This window comes from Mus caroli, unplaced genomic scaffold, assembly GCF_978045245.1.
Source record: "Mus caroli unplaced genomic scaffold, Mus_caroli_1 scaffold_7, whole genome shotgun sequence".
Classification (NCBI taxonomy): Eukaryota; Metazoa; Chordata; class Mammalia; order Rodentia; family Muridae; genus Mus; species Mus caroli.
Window position 1 is genome coordinate 63910223 of NW_028227262.1, and position 24891 is coordinate 63935113.

At 47.1% G+C, this 24891-nt stretch overlaps 1 long non-coding RNA gene across 1 annotated transcript; it reads right to left on the bottom strand.

The window, feature by feature from the left end:
• Nucleotides 1-1173: 1173 nt before the first annotated feature.
• LOC147003939 (uncharacterized) lies at nucleotides 1174-8254 on the bottom strand. Its single transcript, XR_015047509.1, has 3 exons — nucleotides 7935-8254; nucleotides 2134-2211; nucleotides 1174-1615 (listed from the first exon to the last, which is right to left on the bottom strand). It is a non-coding gene; the product is annotated as an uncharacterized LOC147003939 (long non-coding RNA).
• Between the last annotated feature and the right edge of the window lie 16637 nt (nucleotides 8255-24891).

A 24891-nucleotide genomic window follows, 5' to 3' on the forward strand; every position in this document is an offset into this window, starting at 1 on the left:
CAATATCACTGGGTGGTTCCCGAGGGGCAAATGACAGGATTACCACAGTTAAGGTGAAGGTCTAGCCCACAGGAATGCAGAAAGGTAGCCAGCTATCTTTACTGTCAACGGTTTGAGAATCTTAGCCAACAGCTGGGCAAAAGCAAGGAGCCCTTTCCCAAGGTCACAAATGGGGTTCACTGTCACTTAAACACGAACCATCTCTCTACGAAAGGAATAGCAACCTCATGCTGGCAGCCTTTAGAGCAAGGCTCCTTTAGAGTTCTGGGTCTTAGCTAGTTGGAGGCTGTCATCAGACTTCCCCACCCAGGATTCCTCATCCTCTCAAGCCCCTGCTTTCTCTGAACTCCTGGAAGGGAAGCTTCAGCTGGAGGCAGAGGCTGTGCTGGGACAGAAACACAGAGATGGAGATGGAGAATTGCACAGCAAGCGGACCCACCCCCAAGTACCAGTTAGGAAGGTACACTCTCTCACTATGGTACAAGACAGGTGGAGCTGCTGAGAGGGAGTGCCCCCCTTGCCTCATCATAGAATCAGGCTCCAAGAAAGCCTTTCCCTGCCTCAGGTAGCCGCCATCCATCATGGCTCATTCCGCACTGTCTCATGCACTTGGTTGGTAGGACAGGGCACTATGTCCCAGTGAGACAGCCCAAGGCAGGGACCTCCTCTCTTGCTGTCATTGCCAAGAGCAGTACTTAGCAAACATCGAGGGCCTAATAAATGGCTCAGGAACTAATAATTCTCCTGAGGCCACCACTCTCCTCCAGCCTACCAAATCCAAATGCAGTCGGCTGCACGGCCACATCTGGGTTCCCTGTTCTTTACGCCTGGGTTCTTCGGTGACTAAATTCTGTATCTGTCGGCAGACCCGGCGGGCAGGGACCAAGCGCAGCTTCAAATTCCCTGAGTAGTTAATAGAATGGACCTCCTTCACACGCACTGATCTGGCACCCTGACCAAACCCTCTTTTTGTGGGTGTGAGGTGAGACAGTATCTTTATATATATATATATATATATATATATATATATATATATATATATATACACACACACACACATCCCAAATGCTGACCACTTTCTGGTTTCCCCCTCACAGAGTCCCTTCCCTTCCCCCCTCCCCATCTCCTCTGAGAGCATGGGACCTCCCCTGGGTATCTCCCCAAACCCTGACACATCAAGTCTCTGCAAGGTTAGGTGTATTCTCTGCCACTGAAGCCAGGCAAGGTAGCCCTGTTGGGGGACGGATTCCACAGTCAGGCAACAGCTTTAAGGACAACCTCCACTCCAGTTGTTGGGGGACCCACGTGGAGACTGAGCTGTACATCTGCTACATATATACTGGGGGCCTTTGGTCCAGCCCATGTGTGCTCTTTGGTTGGTGGCTCAGTCTTTGAGAGCTCCCAAGAGTCTGGAACTCCCAAGTTGACTTTGTTGATCTTCCTGTGGAGAAGGAACTGTGGAGAAGTTCTCCAGTTCCTACTGCCTGTCAGGGCCTTCAATCCTTCCTCCAGCTCTTCCGTAAGAGTCCGTGACTTCTGTCCATTGTTTGTCTGCATATGTTTCAATCAACAGCTGGATAGAACCCCTTAAAGAACAGCCATGCTAGGCTCCTGTCTGCAAGCATAACAGAGTATCATTAATAGTGTCAGGGATTAATTAGTACTTTCCCATGGGGTGGGTCTCAAATTGGGCCAGTTATTGGTTGGCCATTCCTTCAGTCTCTACTCCATCTTTGTCCCTGCATTTCTTTTAGTCAGGACAAATTTTGGGTCAAAAGTTTTGTGAGTGAGTTGGTGTCCTGATCCCCTCCCTGGAGGTCCTGCCTGACTGTAGGAGGTAGCCTCTTCAGGTTCCATGTCCCCACAGTTATAAGTCTCAGCTAAAGTCACCTGCATTGACTTCTGGGAATCACCTCCATCCCAGGTCTCTGGGACTTCCTAGAGATTCCCCCCCATACCCTGAGCCCTGGCAGCTGCAGTGGCCCCCCCTGGCCCCCTCCTGAGACAGAATTTCTTTACATAGCTTTGGATGTCCTGGAATTCACTTTGTAGATCAGACAGGCCTTGAACTCACAGAGATCTGCCTGTCTCTGCTGGGATTAAAGGCTTGTGCCACCATGTTCAGTCCCTTACCTCCTCTTGAAGATTTTAGCTGGTCAAGGTCCAAAATGCCTTATTTCTGATGGAAAAGGAGATCTGGGTCCAGAGTCTCTGTAGAGGTAGAACAGGAGCTGAAGACAGGGCTCTGCCTCCCAGAAGCACCTCTGTCTGCCCTTGGGCCGCAGTCCACCAGTCAGTGGTCATGTGGGATGAGTTCAGGGAGATGCAATTTCTGGGTCTCACGATCCTCTCATAGCTCCAAGGAGTGGAGCAGCATACAGATGAGAGGGCCAGAGTGAGTGTGTGGTGTCTCCTGAATGCATTTGGGTTGTTTGTGTCTTCGGTTGGCAGTATGTATGGATTCTGTTAGGTGAGTGTAGGCTTCTAAGAGTACTGCCTTTGGGACATAGATCTGGGGACTTGGGTGTGCATGTAGTATGTCCTGAGTTGTCTAATTTTGTCATGTTTGTCATGTTTGTGGAAGGTGAGGGGAATGCATGTCTGTGGACTGTGCATACAGTGTGCAGGGCTAGGAATATATACTCATGTCTCAAGACAGGCAGATGGGTAGATGAGGGGGCCTGCTGGCCGCCTCGGGATGCTAAGTATCCGCTGAGATTTTCCTGCCGCTGCCTCTGGTTCCTCATCTAGGCAAGTAGTCGGGACTTTTGAAGCTGGTGTCTGAAGAGACCAGGGACTGGGGAAAAGCAGGGACTGCCATCACCAGGGGACTTTGTGACAGGTGATAACTGCAAAAGTAGGTAGAGGCCATACTTGGGGTTTCAAATCCTATTGAAAGAGATGCTTCTAGGTGTAGTGGAATATGTCTATGACCTCAGTGCTCAGGAGGCAGAGACAGAAGGTCAGCCTGAGCTAAATAAATAATAGTAAGACACTGAAAAACAACAACACCAAAAAAGGAAAACAAAACAACAACTAATAACTAGCTAGGCATGGTAGTAGATGCACATAAATTCAGTCCCCAGGAGGGAGAAGCAGGAGGGTCAGAAGTTCAAGGCTCTCTTCAGCTACAGGGTGAGACAAGCCTGGGCTACGAGAGACGGTCTCAAACAACAACTAGAAGATACCAAGGGCCTGCATATCATAGACCCCAGAGATCCCAGGCAGGAGGAGATGGTAAATAATGATGCTTGTGTCACAATCCAGGCAGCACGGAGGCTCAGGAGAGGGACTCTTCCAGGAGGGCTGAGCTCAGGTGGTTAGAGAAGGTGAGAGAGGAAAAGTGAGCCAGCTCTGCAGGCCCAGGCTTGTCCCTACGGCATCCTTCTGGGCACAGACATCCCCATGCCAAGGCCCAGGACCCCGAGGAGGGAGCAGGACCTGGATCCTAGCCCTTTATGCCGCTGGCCAAGGTGCTCCTATGAGACACACAACCTGCCTGGTCAACTGGAGGGCTGAGCAGAAGTAGACAGCACACACTGTGGCGGAGAGGAAGGTCTGGGGAGGACTAAAGGTGGTAGTAGGGTAGTAGAGGCCTAAGAGCTGAGAATCTGTCTCCTGCAGCCTGGGAAGAGGACACAGCAACCCAGGGACAAGCTGATTAAGAGGGTCAGAATGGCTGCTCCCTCGTTACAGAACTAAGACATCAGAGGAGGGCCTATTTATTATTGGCTATAACCTGTGGCTGTGCCTGCTGGCTCTCCTTGGCATTGCCATTGCAGAGAAAGGGTTGTGATGAGAATTCCCACTTCTGGGTCTATTCCTGAGAGGAGCTGGGAGGAGTTGAGAGTGTGCTAGCTAGGGGTGTCCTCTCTCCAGGTTGAAACCCAGCTGTGGCTAGTCTCTGGCTGGCTAAAACCTGAGACTCCTGTGTGAAGAAAAAAAAAACATGTAGCCCTTGCAAATCTTCAGCTCCAAGAAGGACTCTCCCCTCTTCCTCCTTGCTTCCTTCTTTCCCTCTTGTATCTCACTACATCCCCCAGGTTGGTCTCAAACTATCAACCTCCTGAGTACTAGGAGTAAAGGCATGGACCACCTCACCTAGATAGGCCTCTGCCTGCCTGCTTGCTTTCCTTCCTTCTTCCTTCTCCCTTCTTCCTTCCTTCTCTTCCTTCCTTCCTTCCTTCCTTCTCTTCCTTCCTTCCTTCCTTCCTTCCTTCCTTCCTTCCTTCCTTCCTTCCTTCCTTCCTTCCTTCCTTCCTTCCTTCCTTCCTTTCTTTCTCTCTCTCTCTCTCTCTCTCTCTCTCTCTCTCTCTCTCTTTCTTTCTTTCTTTCTTTCTTCCAGACAGGGTCTCACTGTGTATCCCTGGTTGTCCTGAAACTCATTCTGTAGACCAGGCTGGCCTCAAACTCAGAGATCCACCTGCCCCTGCCTTCTGAATGCTGGGACTAGAGGTATGTAATATCATACCTGCCTTTTCCATATTTCCTAACCATAAATAAAATGTAGAGCTGGACATGGTGTTGAGCAGCTGTGGTCCTGGCACCCAGTGGTGGAGCAGGGAGACCAGAAGTTTGAGATCATTCTCCAGGACAGGCCTCTTGGCCATCCTGGGCTACATTCCGGCAACAGAGTTATTTATCTGTCCTCCAGTGCTCAGAGGACACACGAGGAGGACTCCAGGCCTTTGGAGGTCACAGAGAAACAAAAGAGGAGGGAGCTGCTGCCGCTGCTGCTTTAAGGAGGAGGGAGGGGAGGAGGGAGGGGAGTGATGGGAAAAGATTTTTTCTCTCCTCAGTGAAACAAACAAAAAAAATTATTTCTCCCATTTCCTTCTCTGAGATTAATGATAAACTGTCTGTCCCCTAAAAGAAAATGATAACGACTTTAATTTTACTTCCAGGCTGAGAAATGCCATTTCCACGCAAAACAGGGAGCCATAATCAGAGCTGAGCCCGGCATCGCTTTGATGGAAAATGGTTTCCCTGCTCTCTATTGCGTCCCTCCTTCCCATGCAAACCGAGATGCCCGACAGCTAAGAACAATGCTCAATAAAGTGAAATCATATTTTAGTCAAAATAGACCGGGACTGCTCCCAGCCAACTGTAAATTAGCATTTTGAGGGCAAATATGCAGACAATTTGAGATAATGAAGGCTGATTATTCAATCCAATGAATGTTAACTAGGAAGCAGGGCCTCAGCAGCCTTATCTCGCTCCCTTCGATTTATTTTTTAATCGTTTCACATTTGAACTCTTTATTTGTTTCTGTTTTCTGTGCTGCACACACACACACACACACCATACATACACACACACACACACACACTGTACACATCCCTCCTTCCTCATTTTGCCCAGGCCATTCAGGCAGTTGTCAATCTGTCTATACTGGCCTTAGGAAAGATCAACAGGCCCCACTAAGTCCCTGCAGCATTCTGGGTCCTTTGGGGACAGAGGAACTGGGAACTGGAGAAGTCGTGATGTCAGAGCAGCCTTTGTGCAGGACCTGAAAACTCTATTGTTGTTTCTAAAGGAGGATGCAGGGTGTGCGAGGCTTAAGGGAGTCTGTGTGTACTTGAAATCCAAAACAATGAGAGGAATACAATCCTCCAACACACCTTCCTCGAGGCCCGGAGGAGTCTCCTCTGTTCCCCCAGGGACCATAACAAACTTTAATAATAAAATTGTGTTAGCTCTAGGCAGGGCAGACTTCATGCTCTGTGGGCCCAAGATGCAAAGCAAAAGTTCATGGGGTCTTGTTGAAAATGGTAGAGAAGCTGGCTATCTGTGGGTGATGCATGTCTTTAATCCCAGCACCAGGAGGCAGAGGCAGGTGGTTCTCTGTGAGTTTGAGGCCAGTTTGGTCTACATATCAAGTTCCAGGCCAGCCAGGCTACACAGAGAGTTCCTATCTCAAAACAAAACCAGAATATAGGGCTTGCACCTAAGCAGCTGAGCATGGCTCGTATAGCCAAAAAGGTGTCAAAGTGGGGGGTCAGGGTGTGCTGGTATATACCTGTATTCTTTTTTTAATATTATTTATATATATGAGTCTACTGTAGCTGTCTTCAGACACACACCAGAAGAGTGTATCAGATCCCATTACAGATGGTTGTGAGCCACCATCTGGTTGCTAGGAATTGAACTCAGGACCTCAGGAAGAGCAGTCAGTGCTCTTGACCGCTGAGCCATCTCTCCAGCCCCATATCTGTATTCTTGATGCTCTGGAAGCTAAGGCAATGGAACTTGGAGTTAAAGATCAGTATCAGTTAGTTACTGTAGTGGTTTGAATATGTTTGGTCCAGGGAGTGGCACTACTTAACTGTGGACATAGACTTAAAGACCTTCCTCCTAGCTGCCTGGAAGTCAGCATTCTGCTAGCAGCCTTAGGATGTTGTAAAACTCTCTGCTCCTCCTGCACCATGCCTGCCTACATGCTGCCATGCTCCCAACTTGATGATAATGGACTGAACCTCTGAACCTGTAAGCCAGCCCCAATTAAATGTTGTCCTTATCAGAGCTGCCTTGGTCATGGTGTCTGTTCACAGCAGTAAAACTCTAACTAAGGCATTTACATAGCCAGTCTGAAAAGAAGTGCTAGGTTTGGTGGCATATGCCTGCAGTCCTAGCACTCAGGAGTCAGAGGCATTTTGAGGCAAGTTTGGTCTACAAAGTGAGATCTTATTCAAAACAAGCACGGCTAGTTCTCCTTCGCAATGGGCAAGAGCAAGAGGACCTGAGCTCATACCCCTATCACCCACCTAAATAGCCTGGTGTGGCCACAATGGCATGCCTGTACCCCAATACTGAGGGCGTGCAGATAAGGAGGGTCACTGGGGCTGGCAGGTCACTAGCCTAGCTGGAAAACAGCAAGCTCCAGGCTCACTGAGAGACTCTGTGTCAAGGAAATACAGCAGATACATAGAGGAAAGTACCTGAGTCCTCCTCTGGCCTCAACATGCATGTACACACGTGCAGACACCACACATATCCATCACTGTACACACAAAAGGAAACAAAGCCAGGCATGTCTTCTCTGGAGCCAGTGCTGGGACTCACACTGCAGCCCACACAACCAACTGCCCTCTTGTCTTTTTTTTTTTTTAAAGAGGACCAGCCTCCTCTTCCCCCTCTTCCTCCTCTTCTTCTTTTTTAAGATTTATTTATTCAGACACACCAGAAGAGGTCATAGGATCTCCATTACAGATGGTTGTGAGCTACCATGTGGTTGCTGGGAATTGAACTCTGGACCTCTGGAAGAGCAGTCAGTGTTCTTAACCGCTGAGCCATCTCTCCAGCCCTTGTGTTTTGTTTTTGTTTTGTTTTGTTTTATTTTGTTTGAGACAAACTATCACTATATAACTCTATGTAGACCAGGCTAGCCTGGAACTCACAGAAATCTGTCTGACTCTGCATCGCAAGTGCTGGGACTAAAGGTATGTGCCATCATGCCTGGCTTAGCTTTGTTTATTTTCTTTATTTTAGGTTTGTGTGTGTGTGTGTCTGTGTGTGTGTGTGTGTGTGTGTGTGTGTGTGTGTGTATGTGTGCTATGTTCCTGGATCTGATGGAACTGGAGTAACAGGTAAGCTATGAGCTGGCATGTGACTGCTGGACATCAAATCCAGGTCCTCTGCAAGAGCAGTAAGATAAACCACTAAGCTATTGTTCCAGCCCTGACTTATGTATTTAGAAGCAGGGTCTTACTTTGTAAACCTGGCTGACCTGCAACTCATTCTGTAGACTAGGCTGGCCTGGGAACTCACAGAGATCCTCTTGCCTCTGCTTCCTGAGTGCTGAAATTAAAGCTGGGCACCACCAGCCTGGGTTCATGTGCCGATCCTATGTGGATGCTGGGGATTGAGCCAATGTTCTAATGTTTACATAGCCCTCACTTTCCCATTGAGCCATCTCCCCAACCCTAAATGCTCACCTTTGAGGGGTCTCAATATCCTGCTTCCAGTTCTCTGAACACACGTTTTCTGGCTCCAGACTCATCCTCTTCATCTGACTGAAGAGGCATTCCTGAGAGCTCCTTACCTCCTGCCACAAGGCTGGCTGCAGCTCCCTTGCCACAGCCTCCCACCTCTAGAGGCCACAGTTTGTTTGTTTCAGAGGCCTTTCTGGCCAGCCTAGCCTGGTTCTACCTGCAGAAACATCTGGGTAGAATCCTCCAGGGTCTCCTCCTCAGCTGGAGAATGGGGGGTGGGGGAGGAGCCAGGGTGAGTGACAGCTTTCACGGACACCTCACTCTTCTCGACATGTTTACTCACAGGCTGTCTGAGAAGTGAGAATCCTCCCTAATGGGTGTTTCACCCAATTAAATAATTAACTCAGAGTGTTGCTAAGCATTCTGGGCTCAGGCTCCCCTTCCTGGAGGGGCCCTCCTGCCAGGCGGAGGCTGCTGCCAGCCCAGGGCCTGGCCTAGGCCAGGAGGAGACGCTGCTGGGAGGAGCTGGGAGGGTTCCCAGCTCTTGGGAGTGCAGTGGGCAAAGGAAGGATAGTGGGGGCATTAGATAAGGGAGCAGAGAGCCACCAAGAGGTGATGGAACCTTCTAGAGCTTTTCCATTGGCGTCTGTTTTACCCTCCCCCACCTTCATCTTTCCCATACCCCACTGCAGGGAAAGAAAAAGGAACTTCTTTCTACATGTGGTGTAGGAGCAGGGGCACCCTCCCTGCCAGGCAAACCAGACAAGGAGTCTATAGGGATAAGCTCAATGATGTGGATCATTCATACTGTGGAATATCACTCAGCCCTCAAAAAGAACGGATTGCTGACCATGGGTGGCACAGGGCTATAGCCCCAGTACTTTGGAAGGGGACATGGAAGCAGGAGACTTAGGAGCTCAAACTTTTCCTTGGCTAAATATGAAGTTCGAAGTCCGCCTGAGCTACATGAGACCCTGCTTCAAAACAAAAACAAAACAAAGAAAGAATAAGACCATTTATGTGTGGACAAGAAAAACATCCCTAAGAGACTGTAAAGTGGAGGAGGAAAAAAGGCTGCAGAGATGCCTGGCAGGTGAAGTACCTGCTGCTCTGTGACCCGAGTTCAATCCCTGGAACCTTTATGATGGAAGGAGAGACTTGGCTCCTGGAAGCTGTTGTACACACACACACACACACACTGTGGCAGGCATGAATTCATGCACATACACAGATAAATTAACATCATGAAAAAAAAATAAAAACATATAAAACTAACCTTTAAAAACAGCAGTGAAGAATTCCTGAAAAGACAGAATGGGAGATGGCAACTTAGAGCCATGGAGAGATGTCTCTGAATAAGCACTAGGTGCCCCTGCAAGGACCCGGATTCAGTTCCCAGAACCCACAGGACGACTCACAATCCTAACTCCAGTTCCAGGGGATCTGACAACCTCTTTTGGCTTCCAGGGGCCCTGCATGCACACAGCGCACATAATACATATAAGCAAAACCAATTGTACACATAAAATAAACAAATAAATAGATCCTTAGCCTGGGGGGGTTAAGGTTTTTGAATCTGCATTTTTCAATATTTATTTCAACTCAAAATAAGATCCCATTATACACCTGTACAGTGCAGCCAAGCGTCCAACGGCCCACAAAAGGATGTTTTCAGCCAGTACAGACAGACCAGGACCCTGGCATTTTTTTTTTCCTATTTTTGAGACAGGGTTTCATGTACCCCAGACTGGCCCATCTCTAGCTCCTGAATTCTGGGATTACAGGTCTGAGTCACCATGGGCGTTTCTATCACTTCTTTCTTTAAGCATACTTTTTATTTCTTTACTTGTTTTATGTGTTTGAGTGCTTTGCCTGAATGTATGTCTGTGACCCATGTGCATGCCTGGTGGAAGCCAGAAGAGGACGTCAGGTTCCCTGGAACTGGACTTGTGGATGGTTGTAAATGGCCATGTGGGTGCTGGGGTCCCCTACAAGAGCTGTAATAGGTACACCTAACCCCTGAGCTATGTCTTCAGTCCTTGGTCTCTCTCATTTCTGATTTTCCCCTTAAAACATGTTTTTCCTGGCACGGCTAACATCTGTGATCCCAGCCCTTGGGAAGTAAAGACAGGAGAGGAGAAGTCCAAGGTCAGCCTTGGCTATACAATCACATGGTATTAACTGGCAGAACCCACGACAGCTTTTCTCAGCCTGGCGCTTGAGATCCCAAGGTGGGGGTAAAACAGCCCTTTCACAGGGCTCTCCTAAGACCACTGGAAAGCACAGATATCTAGATTGTGATTCATAACAGTAGCAAAATTACTGCTATGAAGTAGCAACAAAAAACAATTTTATGGTTGAGGGTCACCACAACATAGAGAATTGTGTTAAAGTGTCTCAGTGTTAGGAAGGTTGAGAATTGCTGATTTAGAGTCACTTAGAGGATGGGCTTCTGGGTATGCTGGGGGTTTTGGGGGGGTCTTGATTGCATTAATCAATGTGGGATGCTCCCATCTTTTTTTTTTTTAAGATGTATTTATTTTATTTATATGAGTACACTGTAGCTGTCTTCAGACACACCAGAAGAGGGCATCAGATCTCATCATGGGTGCTTGTGAGCCATGGTGATGTGGTTGCTGGGAATTGAACTCAGAACCTCTGGAAGAGCAGTCAGTGCTCTTACCCACTGAGCCATCTCCCCAGTCCCGGGGTGCTCCATCTTAATTATGGGAAGGACCATTTCCTGGGCAGGGATTCCTGGTCTGTACAAAATGGAGGAAGCCAACTGGGCAGTAGCATGTGTGATTCTGTCTCTGACTCACTTCCACACTCTGACTCCCCACTATGATGGCTGAACTGTGAACCTGAATGAAGTCTTTCTCCTTTGAGTTGCTTTTGCTGGGGAATTACCACAGCAACAGAAAAAAAAAAAAAAAAAAAAACTAAGACAGATACATAGATAGAGGTTTGAGGTCACTCTGGACCATGTATTGAAACCTTGTGACAAAAGACCTAAATACAGACCTGGTTGTAAACCTCCCCTCCCCTCCCCTCCCCTTTGGTTCTTTCTTTCCTCTTTCTCTTCTCTCTCTCTCTCTCTCTCTCTCTCTCTCTCTCTCTCTCTCTCTCTCTCTCTCTCTCTCTCTCTCTCTCTCTCTCTCTCTCTCTCTCTCTCTCTCTCTCTCTCTCTCTCTCTCTCTCCCTCCCTCCCTCCCCCCTCCCTCCCTCTCTTTCTTCCTTCCTTTCTTTCGGCAGGGTTTCTCTGTGTAGCCCTGGCTGTCCTGGAACTCACTCTGTAGACCAGGTTGGTCTCCAACTCAGAAATCCACCTGCCTCTGCTTCCCAAGTGCTGGGATTAAAGGCATGTGCTACCTGGCAGATTGTAATCTTATAAATAGATCCAATTGTTTCTGTCCAAGTCCCCAAAGAAACAGGGAGCTGTCCTTCAGCACTCAACCCCTGGGTGGCAGCCTCGATACACTTGCCCCTATTACAGGTTCAGCTCAGATGACAGGGTGGATGGGAGGTGAGGAGGTGAGGAGGTGGGGGTAGGTGGGTGATGATGGAGAGGGATGGGGTGGGTGGGAGGGGTGATGATGATAAGTGTGACTTAAGATAGGGTATGGCTTGGAAGCCCAGACTGGCTCAGCCTCCCCTAGTCTGGGATTACAGTTTACAAGTATCTCATAATGCCCTGGGAAGTTTATCTTTTAAACCATTTAGGAACCAAAATTTAAACTACTGCCGACCTCTCCACTCTACAAGTCCAATTGGCTCTTGAAATGAGACGCTTTATTGTATCCAAATAGAGTGGGGGATGGGGATTGAGGTAAAAAGAACTCAGTAATTCCGAGAGGGTCTGGATCTCTCCCACTGGTGTAGAGGGATGAAATGGAAGCAGAGGGATGAAATGGAAGCAGAGGGATGAAATGGAAGCAGAGGGTACCTAGTTTCAAAACTCATATCTGCAGCAACTATGTGGCCTTAGGCAAGTTCCTTAACCGCTTAGTGTCTGAGTTCTCAATTACAAACGGACTTAGGTAATAATGATAGCTCTTTCCCTTGAGGAAATGTTTTAAAAAGAAAGACAAAACAAAACAAAACAAAACTGAGGTGAATCCAGAGCTAAGCCCAGCAGACAGACAGCACTTGGAGTGGTTCCTACCCTGCTCTCTGCTCTGGACATGCAGAGGAGTGTGGGACAGGACCATTAACTGCAGAGTAAGTGAAGCTGGGTTCCATTCCCACGCTCCCTGGGGCACGCAACTGGCTGGTGCTGGACCTGAGAAAGTGGCAGGTGGCTTTCGATGGGGATGATAAACCATGCCTGGCGAGGCACCCACTGCCCTGGTATCCCAACTGCTGCTCCCAGACCTGCCCCCTCAACCCTAGCCAGGCTTTTCATCCCTGACCTCTGCACCAGACCTATCCTCTCTGTGAGTCTGGGCCTCACCAAGTATGCTGTGTGCTGTGTGCTGTAGGGCCCTGCATGGGCTCTTCGCCCCCTCCAGGCTCCATCCTAACTGCCACACCTGCACCAAAGCTACTCCCCTTCTCCTGGAAGTCCTCAGCTTCTGTCAGATCTGACTGAAGGCCTTCTCTGTGCACCGGCTCCTGGAAGTCCTTGGCTAATAAGGGTCTCTGCCACACATCTGCACCTCGGGCACATTAAGACAATGATGGTATCTACTTGGATACCCGACTGAAAACTGCCCCCTAAACATTTACAGTACAGCTTTATAAGGGCCTCAAGATAGAAATACAATGGTGGAAAGCTGACTCTGTCTTTGTTTAAATATGAACCCTGCATGTCTTAATTTTTTGTGTGTGTTTGCTTTGTTTTGTTTTTCATGACAGGGTTTCTCTGTATAGCCCTGGATGTCCTAGAACTCACTTTGTAGACCAGGCTGGCCTTGAACTCAGAAATCTGCCTGCCTCTGCCTCCTGAGTGCTGGGATTAAAGGTGTGTGCCACCATGCCCAGCTGCATGTCTTAATTTCAACAAAAATTACCAAGGCTAGAGAGCTGGCTCCTCTAGAGGACCAGGGTTCAATTCCCAGTACCCCCCATGACAGCTTACAACCCTCTAACTCCAGTCCCAGGGGATCTGGTGCCCTCTTCTGGCTTCTTCAAAGCACTGCACATACATGGTGAGAATACATTCAGGCAAACACTCATACACAAATCTCACCACAACAAAAAGCCAGGCATGATGATACAGGGAAAGATAGTGCACAGGGAGATTCCTCCATCCTGAATTCTTGCTGAGGGCACTTCAGCTTTAACTAGAATTGGATCTCCTTGATAGAGAATCCCATGAAACAATTACCCAACTCTATTTTAGGATCTGAGGGCAAGATGTCATAATTTGTTTTTCTTTTTCTTCTTTCTTTTTCCTTTCCTTTCCTTTCCTTTCCTTTCCTTTCCTTTCCTTTCCTTTCCTTTCCTTTCCTTTCCTTTCCTTTTCTTTTCTTTCCTTTTCTTTTTTAGTTTTTTTGAGACAGGGTTTCTCTGTGAAGTCCTGGCTGTCCTGGAACTCACTTTGTAGACCAGGCTGGCCTTGAACTCAGAAATCTGCCTGCCTCTGCCTCCCAAATGCTGGAATAAAAAGCACACACCACTACTGCCTGGTGATGTCACAATTCTTAGCTTCTGTTAAACTGCCTGCTTGTGCAAATCTCCCCCTGAAGTTGCGCAGACAACAGGATGTGGGTTTTGCCTTTAAAGCCCCTCAGTCTAAATGCTCAGGGCAACAGTACATCCTGAATACCTGAGTGTAGTCCCATCCTGCTGGAACGAAGGACTTTCACTTGGCTATAAACTGTCTGAGCAGTCATCTCTGGTGGGCTCCCTGTAACACCTGCAGTCCTAGCAGGCGGTAGACGAAGTCAAGAGCAAGGACCAAAGTTAAATGAGACTCTGTTCCCACTTCCTAACAAATAGCAGAGGGGGAGAGGGAGAAATGGCTGCAGCAGAAGGATTGATTTGAGTTCAAGGCAAGCATTGAATCACACCCTGGTGTCCGTCCACTTCACAAGACTCAAGTTAATAGCTAAGCAGGACTCAAGTAACTTTGGTTCAAATCAAACTGGAGGCTGTAACAATTTGATTTAACAAAACCGAAGACCAGTAGTCTGCAGCCATTGTAAAATGTGTTTGTAAAATTTTTGAGGATTATAAATTTACATTGCTAAAATCCAAAGATAAAAATCATAGGAAACAGTCAGGTCTGCCACACACTGTTACTCCCAGCAATGGAGGCAGAGGCAAGAGGCCCCTGCTGGATCTGGAGGGAGAGGTGGTGCTGGCCCCCTGACCCAGCTTTTCTCTTTTCTCTGAGAAAGAAGCAGCAGCAAGCACTCTTAACTGCTGAGCCACCTCTCCAGTCTTGGTTGGCTACCCCTCCCTCCACTGAGACTGTTTCTCTGTGTAATAGCCTTGGATGTCCTGGAACTTGCTCTGTAGACCAGGATGACCTCAAACTCACAGAGATCTGCCTGCTTACCCTGATGGCTGGGATTAGGGGTATCCACCACCACCCTGCTCGTTTTCGGATTTGTTTTAAGACAGGGTTTCATGGAGGCCAGGCTGGTCTTGAACAAGCTATATAGCCAAGGTTGACCTTGAACTCCTGACCCTCCTGCCCCCACCTCCTGTGTGCTCTGCCACACCTAGTTTACATGGAGGTGGAATCCGGGGTTTGAACATGCTCGATAAGTCCTCTACTAACTGAACTATGTTTCCAGCCCGCTCAGCTTGCATGTATGAGTGTTCCTGTTTAGACATACCTTAATTAACACACATAGTAGATTGTTTTCATTAATTTATTTATGTGTATGTGTGTACCTGTCAGAGTGGTACCACAGCATATGGAGGTCAGACTAGAGGAAGTTAGTTTTCCTTTCTGCCATGTGGATCTCGGGGATTGAACTGAGGTCATCAGGCGTGGTGGCAGTCACCTTTTCCTGCCAGCCATCTCATCTACCCTGTGTGGCAGAATCTTGACATTAAATTCATTGCTGACAACGGATGAAACAGGATGCTATGCTGTTACTAAAACTTCTGTGCAGTGGTAGCCATGTAAGATTATATATCCTATGGATCATGGCAACGCAAGCCTGTAATTCCAGCACCTCGGAGGCTGAAGTAGAAAGATCCTTTGAAACTCAAGGTCATTTAGGCTCCATAGTGAGTCCCAGGTCACCCAGGGTTACACAGCAAGACCCTGTGGCAATAATTTTGAAAATCTACAGCTTAGCCCAGTGTTGTTGCAGCATTCTTGGTTTGTGTTGGTGTACTCTGAGATGTTCACAGAATCCAAAACTTCACCCAAATCACATTTCTCAGAATGCATAGCCATGCTTAGGCAAGATGTAACTGTTTTCTCTGTAAGGCAAGGGCAGCCCCACCCCACCCCACCCCCGTGCTTAGGAACACTATGTAGTGTGTTATCGAGGCGCTTGCAGGCTTTAAACAACCAAGGCACACCTGATGTGATAGCACACACCTTTAATGCCAGTACTTGGGAGTCAGAGGCAGGCAGATCTCTGTGAGTTCGATGCCAGCTTGGTCTACATAGAGCAGTGGTTCTTAACCTGTGGGTCTTGACCCCTTCGGGGAGGGTTGAACAAACCTTTCACAGAGGTTATATATCAGATATCTACTTTATGATTCATAATAGTAGCAAAATTACGGTTATGAAGTAGCAACAAAACAGTTTTATGGTTGGAGACTACCACAGCATGAGGAACTGTATTAAAGGGTTGCAGCATTAGGAAGGTTGAGAACCACTGACTTACAGGGACCCTGTCTTAAAACAAACAAACAAACAAACAAACAAACAAACAAAGATGCTACAGGAGGGGGTTGAAGAGATGGCTCAGCGGTTAAGAGCACTGACTGCTTTTCTGAAGGTTCTGAGTTCAAATCCCAGCAACCACATGGTGGCTCACAATCATCTGTAATGAGATTGGATGACCTTTTCTGGTGTGTCTAAAAACAACTACAGTGTATTTACATATAATTAATAAGTATTTTTTTAAAAGATGCTACAGGGAAATGTGGACCCCAGTTCCTAGTTCCAGAAGTGAACTTTTCAGGGTCTCTCCTGACACCGAGAAGGAGGGATGCCTCTTGGTTGGCATGGGCTGTGGTCTCATTAGAAGAGCCTTGTCTTTCTCTTTCTTTTTGTAAAAGTTGTATTGTATTTATTTTCTCTTCCTCTTCCCCACCCTTCTCTGTGTGTATGTACAACTTTCTAGAGTTGGTTCTCTCTGGTTTCATGTGGGTTCCAGAAATCTGGCGTGGTGACTGGCAATCCCTTTATTCATTCCTGAAGGGCCATCTCCATCTACGTCCTGAAAGCCCAGCTCTCACTCTGACTCTTGTGAGCCAGAAGTGGGGAGGACAGCAAGGGAAGAGGGCAACTCTGCGCTGCATGGAGAATTTGGGGCAGAGGAGACGACCAGGGGCCAAGGAAGAGGGATGGTCGTCAGAGTGTACAGACTCAGCTTAGCAACGGCTTGCAGGCCAAGGCAAAGAGTTTTATTCTCCTGGAGAGACAGAGTGGGGGTGAGGTGGGGTCCCAAATCCTGAAAAAGCTGGCAACTGCCTGTGCTAATGTTCATAGACTTCATAGTTTTGAGTTCTGCATGTGAGCAGCAGAGGGCGCACTCAGCTAAATGCAGAGAGAACGTGGGCAAAAGGTCTGGAGACCTAGAGGACCGAAAATGCTGAGCAGAACCTGGTGCCTTGGAGGTGGAGTTCAAACTTCGGTATAATCACACAATAACAGAGAAACCCTGTCTCGAAAAACCAAGAAGGAGAAGAAGAAGAAGAAGAAGAAGAAGAAGAAGAAGAAGAAGAAGAAGAAGAAGGAGGAGGAGGAGGAGGAGGAGGAGGAGGAGGAGGAGGAGGAGGAGGAGGAGGAGGAGGAGGAGGAAAGAAAAATAAATAAATACAGGGTCATCCCCAATTATATATGGAGTTTAAGGCTAGCCTGGGCTATTTGAAACAGTACCTCAGGAGACAAAAGACTGTGGGGAGATGAGCAGAATAGAGATAAATGTTGACAACTTTTGAAACTAAATATTGAAAATGAAAACACTCATTACATTCTTCTGTCTACTTTAGGAGAAGGAGAATTTCTACAACAAAAAGGATTTTTTTTCCAGACAATTAGAAAGCAAAGTCACATCATCTACAAAGACATAACTATGGAGCTGACAGGCTTCTCACCAGCAAGGGTAAACAGACCATAGTAGAATAATATCCTCAATGGATGAAAAGGAAATAGCTACCATGTTAGAATTAAATATTCAGTGAAATTAGCTTTGACGAGTAAGGTGAATTGAGGATACATTCAGAATAAACAAAAGCTGTGCTTAGCCCAATAAACAGGTGCAAAAACCCTGCTGAGAAGCAGTCTTCAGGAAGACAGAAAATTCTAGAAAAAATAGTTAGCAAATAAATCAATACAGGTATAGCTAAATGGTCCCTCCTCTATTAAATCACTATATACTCTGACCTCTATGTTTTGTTCGCGAGTGGTAGGTTTTCCCCTATAGTTTACCAACCTCTCTGCCATGTTTTCGGTTTGTTTGTTTGTTTGTTTTTTGTAAAAACATTGGTGAATTTAGCTTCTCAGATAAGGGTCCCATCTTCCATACAAGTTCCCCCTCCCAAGACATCATGTATACATATGTTTATTTATATTTTCCTCCTCGTTCACCTCCTCCCTCTCCCCCTCTCCTCCTCCTCCTCTTCCTTCTCCTCTTCCTTTTCTTTAAATACGGTCTCACTATGTAGCCCTGGCTGGCCTACAACTCACAATGGAGATCAGGCTAACCTTGAACTTCCACAGATCTGCCTGCTTCTTTGTTCCAAATGCTGGGGCTAAAGGTGTCTCCTATCACCACACAGCTTTAAAAATATTTTTAAAGGGTATAATTTTTTTCTAACAGTAAGGCTTGGGGGACTTTATAAATGTTATAAAAACAGCTTTCTCTAAGAATTTCAAAATAATTATGAAAAAGTTCAAGCATATCCCTAAAACAGAAGAGTGGCTGAGTCAGCTTACCGTCACCATGACAAAACACTTGAGAACGTCAACGGAAAGGAAGAAACTGTTCTGGGGTTGAAGGGCTTGAAGGTTTCAGTTCATGGCTACTTGGTTCTGCCGTTTCTAGGTCAGAAGGGGAGTATGCAGTGGACAAAGCTGGTCACCTTGGTGGCCAGAATCAGAAAGAGACAGAAAGGCCCAGGATGAGTCAGAGTCCTTCCAAGGTCAACACCCCTCAGCTGGGTGCAACTTCCTAAGTCTGCATCACTATCGTGGGGTAATGGCTCCGATTATGAGGCTGTGTTCCCAGGGGACATTAGAGCCTTTGTGATCTGACCACTTTCCAAAGCCCTGCTGTAGTGGGGGTTGAGTCTTCAATACTTGGATTCATTTGTAACTAGAAGCAGACTGGGTTTTATTTGTGGGGGGAGGATTCACCCCCAAAGTCTACTCACCCCTGGGTAGACTCACAAACAGCAGATCAAGTATTTAACGATTCCAAAGTCCTACTTGGTGAACTAATGAGTTTATTGAGCTGACTTGCAGAGCATGGGATACTTACAGAATCCTGGCTGATCCCCACCCCTCACTCACCAAACAACCAAGCCACTAGGAAATCTCGCCCCATCCCTCCCATAGATGTCACCATCACCCCTCCACTAAGCAAACCTCACACTCTAGGACCTGGTCCTGTTGTGTGCTGCTGTTCCTGTTCCTGAAGTGCTCACTAGACTTAGTGTCTCTCCCGTAGGTTACCACTTTCCTCCACAGATACTGCCCCTGCCCCTACTTCACTGAACTAAGCTCACAACACTTCCTCCACACTCGCTACTGCTAGGTCACGTTCAAATTTCCCTAATTATCTCAAAAAATGCCCTTTCGTTTCCAGCCTGTTGGCACCGGGGTGCACGAGTTGCAGTCAGTAATTACAGCTCTGAGATTTCTTTTAATCTAGAGTAGTCTTTCCCTTTCTTTAATTTCTCCTGATAATGATAGGTTGAAAAACTGGATCAGTCATTCTGTGGACTGCCCTAATTTCTGGTTTTGTCTTTCACCTTCCTCGTGGTACCTCTTAACCTGCTTTTCTCTCCTCTCTCTTGCTGCTCAGCTCTCAGGGTTGATTAGATGAGAGATCTCTTGGGAAATGGAAACCATTTTGTAGTGTAACACCGTCTGTGTACCAGACTTTTTTTTTTTTTTTTTTTTCTGAGACAGGGTTTTTCTGTGTAGCCCTGGCTGTCCTGGAACTCACTCTTTAGACCAGGCTGACCTCAAACTCAAATCTGCCTGCCTCTGCCTCCCAAGTGCTAGGATTAAGGACATGTGTCACCACTGCCTGGCTGGGGAACCTTTTTGGATCTTGACAGTGTAGGTTTTTCTTTCTTTCTTTCTTTCTTTTTTTTTTTTTAAGGCTTATTATTATTTTATGTGTGAGAGAATTTGCTTATACATATATATGTTCACAATCTATGTGCCTGGAGCGAGAGGAGGGCAGAAGGTGTCAGATTTTCAGGAACTGGAGTTAAAGGGAGTTGTGGGACACTATAAGGGCTCTTGGAACAGAACCTGGGTCCTTTTCAGTAGCACAAGTGCTTTAAACAGACGGGGTAGTAGGTTGTTTTTTGTTTTTTGCTTGTTTCTATGGTTTGTTTGAGTCGCGATCTTGCTACATTGTCGTCTTAGTTTCTTTTCATGTTTTTATGATAAAATGCCGTGACAAAAACTACCTGAAGGAAAAAAAAAGGTTTATTCTGGCTCACACTGCAGTGGTACAGTTTATGGTGGGAAGTGGAGAATGCAGAGATCTAAGCAGTTGGTCACTGTCTCTGGGCCTGGGTACCAGAGGTTTTCCACGGAGATCTCTGGCCAGGCCTGGTGCGAGGGTTCCAGCGAAAGGAAGCGAAGAATGCGGGCAGGGAGGGAAGTCACTTCCTGGCTTCTGTTGTGCTGGTCAGCTCCACTTCCATCTCTGCTGTGCCATAATTCCGGGCTGCCCTGCACTGAGTCAGGTCGGGCTGGGCCAAGGAGAAGCCGACTAGCCAGTGAGGAGTGTGGCAGGACCTCAGGCAGCGCTTCGGGAAAGCTGATCTCTCCCCAGTGTTACAGCTCTTAGGACAAAGTCTCGGACAAAGAGTAGTTCTCGCATACCTTTATTCCCTGGTTCAGAGTTATATACAGTTTTGGGGATGATTCAGGGTTTGACAGCAGGTACTTCTCATTGGCTTGGACTGAGAGTTTGGGAAAACCTTATTTGCATGTGGAGGGATTGGTGCAGCTACTACAGGATTGATGCCTCATACCTCTCTGCAGGGGGGCTGTTACAGGAGTCAGGTGCCCAGGAGGCATGGCCAAACTCCTGCCATCCCATGCAGGTGGAAATCTCTGCCAGCTGGGGCTCCAGGGTTCAAGACCTATGCTTGACTGGAGACCAGGCTGTCTGTGTGCAGCCCACTGCCCCACAACTGTCCTGGCTGACACAAGCTAGAGTCAAGCTAGGAAAGAGCCTCAGTTGAGAAATATCTCCATGAGATCTAGCTGTAGGCATTTCTCAATTAGTGATGATTGGGTAAGGCCCAGCCCATGTGGGTTGATGGGCCTGGATTCTATAAGAAAGCAGGCTGAGCTAGGGGGAGCAACCTCATAAGCAGCACCCCTCCATGGCCTCTGCATCAGCTTCCACCTCCAGGTTCCTTCCCTGTGTGAATTCCTGTCCTGACTTCCTTTGCTGATGAACAGCAATGTAGAAGTGTAAGCTGAATAAATCCCTTCTTCCCCAATTTGCTATTTGCTTATAGTGTTTCTTTGAAGCAATATAAACCCTAACAAAGATAGTCACGTACCATCCACAACCAGGAAGCAGAGATCTAGGAATGCATGCGGATGCCCATCAGGATTTTTCTCTACGTCCAGGATCCCAACCAAGGATGATGCATCCCACAGTGGATAGATCCCACTTCAGTTAACTTAGTCAAGATAATTCTCCACCAGCCAGGGCAGAAGCCCACTCCCAGGTCATCCTAGGCCGCATCAGAGGGATAGTGAAGGTTGATCACCATGGAGAGGCTGTTAGAGGGAGGGCAGAGCAGATGCTTGGGTGGGTACAGACACTGGCTCCGAAAGCCTGGCAACCTGAGTTCAATCCCTGGACCCTACATGAAGGTGGAAGGAAGGAACCAACTCAGGAAAGCTGCCCCCTGACCTCCACAAGCGTGTCATGGTATGCACCACCCCCCTTGTAATAACAACATTAAGCATTTTAAAGGAAAAAAGGAAATTTGACCAAGGAAGTAAGGGATGGAAAATAGTCACAGGGGAACAGGAGGAGCTTAAAGAAAGGCTCCTAAATAAAAGACAAACAAACAGACCCTTCCCCAGAGTCTCCCAATAGACCTAACCCTGCCTGCCCTGACTTGGGCCCAATGGAACTAATTATAGATTTCCAGCTCCAGACATCAGAAGAAGAAAATAACTTTGTGGTATTTTTTTCTTTTCTTTTTTAGGCAGGGTCTCTCTATGTAGCCCTGGTTATCCTAAACTCACTTTGTAGGCCAGGCTGGCCTCAAATTCACAGAGATCTGCCTACCTCTGTCCCCCATACCAGATTTGTGGTATTTTAAGCCATTAAGCAGTAAATACAATAAGAAACTAATGTTAAGTTTCTTGATAACTTGAAACCTGAGTTTGTGTTATGGAGTGGCTCAGCCTTAGCACAAACCTTTAAACCCAAACAACGAAGGTAAATTGGTTTGTAGAAAGAAGCACCCATGTTTGAAAGTGGTATCTAATTGAGTGGCAGACAAAGTGATGAATCAGAGAAAGATTTGTCAAGCTAGGATACACCCAACTCTCATGGGAAGAGAGAGGGAAGGGAAGGCAATTGAGGGGCAGTGCAGAGAGAGAGGGAGGGAGAAAGGCAGTTTTACTGAGACAGACTGAAGAGACAATGAGCTAGACACAGGTGAAGACAGACGAGCCAGAGAATGAGAAGGAACCAGAAGATTAGAACAGATTTCCAAAGTTAGTATGATGTCAAGCACAGTGATTCAGGAGAGCCCAAGAGAAAAGCCCCATTGACTCAGTCAGCTTGGAGAAGACTTTGAGCCAGAACGGCTGAGCTGAACCAGCCAGCCAGAGTTCAGAAAGAACTAGGAAGAGTGAGTGAGAGGCTGAAGAGATTCTAGGCCTGGATTAGATTGTACAGAGGCTAGAAGCTTCCAGGACTAGGTATAGGTTAGCAGACTAAAGCAGTAAGCACTTATTTTAGACTTGAATAAAAGCTACTTTTACAGTTAAATATTCAAATGTGTTTTATTTAGCTGGTTGCTATAGCACATCCATGTAATCCTAGCACTAGGAGCCTGGGGCAGGATCACAGGTTTGAGGCGAGCCTGGGCTACATACTGGAACCTTATCTCAAAGGGAAAAAACAAACAAACAAACAAACAAACAAACAAACTATGGGACATTGTTACTCTGTCTCGAAACACAAACAAAAAGACAAGAAAAGGAAAACTGAAATAAATTCTTACCAAGACCTTGTTTTATTTATATTTTATTTTCCTTTAGGAAATAGAACCCTGGGTTTTGTGGACACAGGGCAGACATTTTACCACAGGGTATACTTTGGCCCTGATGTATTTTAAATTTTTCTTTGAGATTATAATTTAATTACAGCATCTTTTCTCCCTGTCCTCTCTCCTAAGTTCTCCTGTGTACCCTTCCCTGCTCTCCATCAAATTATCAAATTCATGGTCTCTTTTAAAATTCACTGTTACTGTCAATATATTTTTTTGAAATAATAGCAACTACATAAGCTTTTTGAATTTCCCATCAGGAATGGATTTATGGCTTCACTGATGTTTGCTGGAAGATAAGCAGCCAGTATCTCTCCATTAGTGAGACACTCTAGGTGGCCCAGAATGTTGCTGCTCATTGCCCTTCCCTGTGTGCCTGCAGCTCCTCTGTGGTGTTTGTGGCTCCCCTGGGCTCCTCATCCTCCTGACTGGCTATTAGATGCTTTCTGCAGCCATGTTTGCCTCTGTGTGGGAGGATGTGACTCAGGCACTTGGCATGGCTGTGACACTGCCATTACCAACACAGATGATAACTGTCTGCTTTTTGAGAAGTAATTTTTCAGTTTTATTTCCTGTAATGAGAATTGAACCCACCACTCTATGAATGCCAGGCAAGCATTCTAGCACAGAGCTACTGCAGGCCTCTCTGCAACCTCCACAGTCAGCTGAGTAACTGTGGAGGGACTCAAGAAGGCTGTTTGGTTCATCACTATTAGGTAGCCAGTATTGGTCAAACTCCAGGAATCTGACCCTGAGTGGTTTCTTTTAGGTATATTTAAGCACAGCACAATTTGGTGAAAACTTCCCTGGTGATAATTAGCTCAGTCCAATGTGCACAATAAAGCAAGTTAAATACAGATGTGATGTGACTGAGATCGAGGCCAGCCTGGTCTACAGAGTGAGTTCCAGGACAGCCAGGGCTACACAGAGAAACCCTGTCTCGAAAAACAAACAAACAAACAAACAAACAAACAAACAAACAACCACACACACACACATACAAAGGATAGGTTCTATAGACTGAGAAAAACTGTGTGTCTCTGTCTATATGGATATCACAGAGGTCACCAGGCTAGCATGCTCCCAATCTTCTGGGTATACATCAGGTATTGCGGTATTGCATTCCTTCACTTGAAGGAGGGGAGGAACCCTGTTTGCTAACATTCTAGGTTCCCCTAGTGCTTATCTGTGAGCACAAAGATCTCTGTCCCCCCTACAAGCCCTTTTAGAGGTCCTAAGGTGGGGATAGAATGGCTACTTCTATGAGATGACGATGATGATGGTGGTGGTGGTGGTGATGATGATTTGGACTGGGCCTTATGTAGCCCAAGCCGGTCTCAAAGTCACTACATAGCTGAGAATAAACTTGAATTTCAAACCCACCTGCTTCCACACCCAGAGTGTTGGGATTGCAGGCATGCACTGATGCTACTGACTTGTACATACAGGGCATTGAATCCAAGACTGCTTGCATTCTGGGCAAGCGCTCTTCCAACCAAGCTACATCACCCAGCCCTGTCTGAATATTCTATCCTGTCAGCTGCACAGCTGGCTGAACCCCCCCCCCCCCCCACTGCTATATCCAGGGGGTTCATTCCTTATGTTTCTGGCTTCTCTAGGGTATTCGGAGTCAGGAGTCTCTTGTGTGTGGATCTTGCTGTGGTTTCACGTGGTGCTTACTGATAACCCTCTGGGAGGCCAGGGCAACGTCCATTCCTGAATCCCAGTGATTACAGGGATAGGAAAAGCTGCTCTGCTTTCCGGACTTGAGCGAACCCCTGTCCAGGTGTGCAGGTCAGCATAGGTGGGAGATAACCTACTTACCTGGCGAAGTACAGCGCACGGTAAAGATACCTTAAAAGCCTATGTTAGAGCCCGGCTTGTGACCCATGCCTGAAATCCCAGCACTCCAAGGGATTTTGCTAGGAAGTTACTTAGAGGCCAGCCTGTTTTCACACTGAGTCAGTGGGGCTCCAGGCCAGTAAGGGTTACAAAGTGAGACACCTGCACCCCTCCCCCAGGGGGGGGGGATGTCTAAAGTCACGTGAGATTGTGCCCATCTTTCATTCCAGCGGTTGGGAGGCGGAAACAGACGTTCAAGATCACCCTTGGCTTCACAGTTTGAGGCCTGCCTGAGCTCCGTAGGGAGGAGAAGGGAAAAAGAGGAGGGGAAGGAAGAGGAGGAGGGTTTAACTCTCAAAGGCGAAGCCCTGCCCCTCAGGGCTTCTCCTATCGTACCTTGAGAAGTGAAACCTATTGCAAGGCCTTCCGCTGCTTTGGATTCCCTGGAGCCCTCGTCTCAGGCCAGGCTTCTAAGGTTGGCCTT